Source organism: Morone saxatilis, unplaced genomic scaffold (genome assembly GCF_004916995.1).
Source record: "Morone saxatilis isolate NCDOM2014 unplaced genomic scaffold, NCSU_SB_2.0 Contig12, whole genome shotgun sequence".
NCBI classification, from domain to species: Eukaryota; Metazoa; Chordata; class Actinopteri; family Moronidae; genus Morone; species Morone saxatilis.
Window position 1 is genome coordinate 28001520 of NW_023339674.1, and position 6753 is coordinate 28008272.

Below are 6753 nucleotides of genomic sequence, written 5' to 3' on the forward strand. Positions count from 1 at the left end.
ATGGTATGGATGAATTGATTTAGAGGATTGGAGTTGAATGGTTTGTGTTTTTGGGATGGTGTTGAATGGGATGTGTGATTTGTTATGTATTTTTGCTGCTGGATAATTAGTTTTTATGTGTGTGTATGAGAGACAGAGCTTGTGTGTGTGTGTGGAGAGAGCTGTCTCTGTGTTCCAGCTGTGTGTGATAGGCTGTGAAAAGGGTGATATACGTGACTCATGTCATGTTACTATTATATATATATGTATGTATGGTTGACATCAGGAGATTTAGTTATTTGTAAGGAAAGATATTTTGTTCATTACTGTTAAAAACTTATGAGACTCTTGAGTCTCTTTTGAGAGAACGTTTTCAAATTTGTTAAAATCTATGAGTCTCTTTTGAGAGAACGTTTTCAAATTTGTTAAAATCCATGAGCCCCTGGAAGGACGTTATGATTTTGTAGAGAAGTGGAAAGATTAGTGAGGAGTGAAAGGGGGGTGCTGTAACGGCTCTGCTTGAGTGTTGTGGACTGTGGCTCTGTTCACCTTGAAGTCACACTATCAAATGAACTGCGCATGTGTGGAATTTTAGGAATTTAGGATTACACATATAGTCACTCCCTGACTGCACAGAGGTCCTGTAGCATGCGAGACCCTGAGTTACAAGGAGGGGGAGGCCGAGTGCAGCCCAAAACAAATATTCTTTGTTTGTTAAATGGCTGTTGCTTGATTGTAAAACTATTTCAGTGAGATTCATTCAATTTATAAATAAGAGTTATGTTAACCGATAAAAATAAAAATTTTATTATAAGTGATTAATATTGTTCCTGTGTTAAATTGATTGATTATTCTTTAGCTTCAAAGTAAAACACAGGTATATTTAAAAAGGTAGAATAATAATGTTTGCATATTGATGATGTGCAATATGAAGTTGTATTTTGGTAATTAAAGGAGGAAAGCATTTGTTTTAGATATAAATGGTCTATGTGTTGGCAGATAATGTGCATAAAATATACTAAATGTCTTAAAATGATTTAGTGGGTACATAAAAGGCTAAATTCTTGTCTGTTTCTTTTGTTCTCCTGTGGTGTGAGAGACGAGAAAGAGGAGACGGAGAGAGAGAGAAGGTGCTGACCAGTGCGTCGCACGGAAGCCTGCTGGTGACAGCATATGCGACTCCTGAATCCAATCTGCTCAAGGCCAGTACTGTTTTATCCGATTGTTTTACTGTGAATGGATCACACTAGGTGATAGTTGCTCCCTTGTGGTAGTGTGTGATCTTTTGACTTTATATAGGATTGAATTTTCTCTAATTTACAGAATACTTGTCCATCTTTTATTAATAAAATTTGACTGTTTGTGTGTCTGGTCAATATTACATGTGTGTTTGGTGATGTAGTTTTGCTAAACAACAAGTCCTTTGATTACTTTGAAGTTGACGAATTTCTTTCACTTTTTTACATTTACGGTGGTAACAATTGCGACCTCTAATCAACTTGGTAGATTTGAATAAAAATAAACAAATAAATAAAAAAAAGGAGGGAAAGATAAGTTAAATAGCTTTAAGTTTGCTTAGTTTAATAATTAGTTTTAAGTTAATAATAAAATAATAGGAATAATTTACAATAAGGGAACATAGAAGAGTCATTACAATGTCGAAAAAGGACACTAAAAGTACGAAAGTAATAACTCCTGTTGATATAGTACAAAAGAATAATCCTCCAGTTAAAGGTATTGCGAAGCTATCTGGAAAATGGCATAAGCCTTGGCCTGACATCGAACAACCATGGCCGGTAGAAGGGACTTTTAACCCAGATGTAATTAAGGTAACGCAAGTGCTTGTGTCCACGTATAAGGCGGATCAAAAAAAAGGGAAAAAAGGGGAAAAACGTAAAGAAAAGAGACAAATAGAGCTCTGCATTCTTCAGTTGTTCGAAAATGAGGGACAGAAACTGCTAAAAATTGCAAAAGATAATAGAGATAGAGGCATAGAAGAAATAGCAAAGGATACAAAAGTAACAGAAAAATTGATGGCGGAAATCAATACACCTTTCTCACATACGGCGTTAGCAAAGAAACCCCCACCTTACGAGAAGGAGGTGAAGTTTAAGGAAATTTATCCCCAGCTTCCAGTGATCAGTCAGGAGGGCGATTACTGCATCAGAGATGAGGATGATCAAATAATAGAAAGAGGACAAGCGGAGACAACAATAAAGATGATTCCAAGCTCCAAAAGTAAGAAGAAAGTGACACGCCTGGAAACCAAAGGAAGACTGAGGATCAGGAAGATGGAATTTGAAGATGATGATGATCAGAGTGATTCAGAGGAGATCTTGGGTGCAACAAGTTCCAGGATGTTTGTGGGTTCTCAGCATAGTACTGAATTGGACTTGTAAGTCAGCCCAACAGTGGAAAGTTTGGAAAAATCTTCGACCAGGAGCTAGAACCTCCTTGGAAGAAACCAGTATTCCACTGAAAGATGAAGCAATCCAAGGGATCGAACCACAAACTTGAAGGACTTTTGAAAGCAGATGTTTGAAGATACACCACAAAATCCTCAGAGTAACACGCCTTTGTTGGCCTGTGAAGAAGCCAGATGGAGACTTATCGTATGGTACATGATTTGGAGCGGTGCATGAAGTGGTAACTGATTTTCCAGCAGAAGTGCCGTATCCCATACTCGTTATCTTAAATTCCTCCCTGATGCGACACATTTCATGGTGTTAGATTTATTGTGGTGCATTTTTTAAGTGTTCCACTTAGTATCGAAAGTCAGGTTTTTATTGGGTTCCACAAATAGCAAGGGACAATCTTAATGAGTACCAAGAGATTGCCCACAGGGGTTCAAACATAGCCTCACTTTTCAATAAAGTTTTGAAGAACGATATTGGCAAGGGATAGATCAGATATTCAAAAGCACTGTCGTTCAATATTGTAGATGACATGAGAAAACATGTCATAAAAGACTCAAATTAAAATTACTACGGGATACTGGCAGAGAAGGGGGCATAAAGGCCTTCACAGAAGAAGCTGGCAATATTGCAAGAAAGGTCGTTTATTTGGGTCAGACAATAACACAAGGAAAAAACCCACCGAAGCATTTCTCGAGAGTCAATTGGAGGCTATTTCGCAAGGCTCCAAAGCCTATGAATTGTCAGAGAGATGATGAAATTTCTTGGTATTGCTGGTTATTCTCTGGTTGGGGTTGAGAATTATACTAGTTTAACGGGCCTTTTGGAGAGCTATGATTAGGGATACTGGGAATGGTCAACTTCATTGTAATATTTCTGGACACAGGGATGGGCTCTTGTAGCATTTGAAACCCGATCAAACAAAGGTTACAAGAGGACCAAGCAGCACTCGCACTTCCAGACTACTCTAATGATTTCTTGTTATATGTGTCTACTTCCACTGGAGGTAAATATGCATGTGCAGTTCTATGTCAGCCAACAGGTACGGGATGGAGTCCATCACCTACTTCTTACACTCTAACTGCATATTCAGAAGTAGAATTGGGCTACCACTATGCCTACAGAGCAATGGGTGGGAGTTTCTTTAATGTTATGATGAGGATCATCTGGTCCACGATGGGTTATCGGTAACAATTCTTTACCATTCATAGTTCTCAGAAATCTTCTGGAATTATGGGAAAATCACATTAACTATGCGAGACTTAGAGATTATCATAGGCTCCTTAGAGCAAAGAAGATGTCTCCTAGCGGAGGTGTGCTACTGTGAATCCGCTGAGAACTTGCCAACTCCAGAGGGATGGTGAGCCACATGATTGTGTACAAAGAATTGAGGAAATACTCGAGGCTTAGATCAGACTTGCAAGCCCTCCCCATTGCGGTGAGGCAGACCTGGAGTACTGGACTGATGGGTCTTGTTATCGTGCGTGGGAGATAAATTAGTGCTGGCTATCGCGATAGTAAAAGCGAAGGAACTGGATTTGTTGTTTGAGAAGGCTTGAAGTAATATTCACAGCCTGCATTCTGCAAACTTGCTGAACTTGTAGGACTAACTGAAGCATGTTTGTTGGCGGAAGGAAAGCGAGTGACGATATATACTGATTCTGCATATGCACATAATGTGTGTCATTTGTTTGGATCAGTGTGGAAAAGTTGATGGTTCTCCGATACAGCATCACACGCAAATAATGAAACTGTTGCATGCTATGATGAAACCTAAAGAAATAGCGATAGCTAAGTGTGCAGCTCATAAAACGGATGTGTCAAAAGTCACTCAAGGTAATAAAGCTGCTGATGAAGCTGCGAAAGCAGTCACAGGAGCTGATAAATTGGGTAAAGTTTTTCTGGTCACGCATGGAATGGATTTGGAAGACAAAATTACGCTTAAGGATGTAATTTTGATGCAGGATGTTGCTCGGGTGATAGATAAACAGTTGTGGCTAGACCGAGGTGCCCAAGATTCTACTGGTCTTTGGATCTATCTGTCTGAAAAATAATGTTCGGAGGGGTGTGATGGTTCCTCCTGGTTACATTCCAACCCCGAGGGGTCCTATGCGTGAGTTGGTTGTGGATTTTGTTGATATGATAAAACCAGTTGAAGGTAAACGATACATGCTAGTCGTTGTGGATAGATTTTCGCAATGGCCGGAGGCCTGTCCAACCAAGCGGAAAGATGCTCAGTCTGTTGCCAAGTTTTTGTGTAGAGGTTATAAGCAGGTGGGGACTTCCAGATCGGATATCCTCAGATAATGGGAAGAGTTCGTGGATAAGACGGTGAAGTCCACAGTTCAGAGGACTATTCCAGATGTGGAAAATGAGTTCTTTGATTTTGATGGGACACCAGAAGATATGACTGATCAATATCATGTATTACGATAGAGAGATGCTAGATGGAAGGCATATGGATTTGATGCTTCAGTGCTACAGATTGCAGATTCGTGGGCAAGTAGGAATTTGTGGTTCTAGCAGTTAACTCATTCTGTGAGATCGGTTAGAAAATTTAATTGTCCATGTGTGGTGAAAGTTCCATCACCAGGCACATGGCCTGGTGATGGAACTTATCACCTATTATGCCTTATCGTGGCTGTTGTGTTGTGTTGTCAATGCATTTGTTTAGGCCTAGACTTAATTGTTCTTGGTTAGGGGAATTACCCTATGTGAATTTATTTGATCAGCAGGAAAATATGCTAACAGCGGTTCCTGATGCAATGGATGTGACACCCATGAGGGCTGAAGGCTGTTTTTGTTCAAATAACACTTATAATGGACCTGGGATGTTTATAGGAATATCAGATTGTGACGATTATTTGATGAACTTGGATAAGTATGAACGTAAGGCTAGTGATAATGTGTATAAAGTAACTTTCTATGTACCGCATCGTACAGTTCACATTGATAACATTACCTACACTTTGCAGGGTTTTTCGAATGAAACTATACGAGAGTTTGACTATTTGTCAAATACTCAAAGGAGTCACAAACTGACGTTCCTGAAACATGACATGGCTCTTGACTATATTTTAGCCAAACAAGGCTATATGTGTGGCTTTGAACTTGACGGGGGATGCTTGTTATACTTTGATTCCCGATAATTCTGATAATAAAGAGTTGGTGGATAAGACGATGAAATTGATTTAGCAAAAATTTAATTAAACAACGTCTTGGAGCAGTTTATCACCCGCAAAGTCAAGGGATTTGTGAAAAAATGAATGGTGTTTTGAAAAATCGCATTGTCAAGATCTGCCAGCACACAGGTCTAAATTGGATAGCAGCACTTCCTTTGGCGCTAATGGTGTGTCGCTCAAGTGAGCTGCGTGATTTGCATATGACACCCCATGAATTGGTCACGGGAAGACGGATGCCTACGCCTTGTTTGCGAACAAGTGGAAAGGGTCCAAGTCTGGCCCTTTTGGAAGATGAAATGAGAGCGTATGTTACATATATGGCTAATTTCCATAAAAGAATATCCACATATGTTTCTGACAGGCAAAGAAAAGAGGAGGTGCAGGAGAGGCTCAATGAGCAACGCTGTGAAGGACCATTTGAAGTTGTTCGCAGTACTGGAACTGCTGTCCAGGTTAAAGGGTCTCCAACGTGGTATCATTTGTCACATTGTGTCAAAGCGCCAAGACAAGAGGCACCACGCTTAGAGAGCAGAGATGTTGAAGGCTCAAGAGAGCCGGAAGAAAATGTGGGAGAACAGGCAGCAGGAGAAGAGATGCATGAAAATCTCCAGAGTCAAAACCTGGAAGGGGAGACTGTCCATGTTGTGGACAATGTTGATGATCACATGATGCACACTTCTGATGATGCCAGAAATTACTCTGCAGTTGATGGGCAGGAAAGGAGATTTGGTGACATTGATTTTCAATACGTCCCAGAGACAGCAGGGACTATTTTAGTGGAGTGTGAAGCGGCAAAGGTCACAAAGGGCTGTGACTCCACTACAGGAGAAGCCGGAGATTCGGTTAGACAAAGGAGCCCAACACCAGTTCGGTAAAGGGTCAGACCAAAACAGTACGAGAGCTAGGGTTGAAGTAACCCTAGGAAAGTCAGCTCAGCTCCCATGTCCGTGTACAGGAGAGAATAGGGGTGAAGGGAAATTTAGAGTCCAGTGGGAAGATAGCCATGGCAGGGTTTTAGACCTGTCAGGGGCATTACCATTGAGAAAGTATGTGTTACTGAATGACAAGAGAAGACTGAAGATTAAAGGTGATTGTAGTCTTTGTGTATAGTTCCCAGCAGGAAGATCAAGGTGATTATAAGTGTTCTTTTTATGATCCACAGTTTGAAAGCAAGGGAT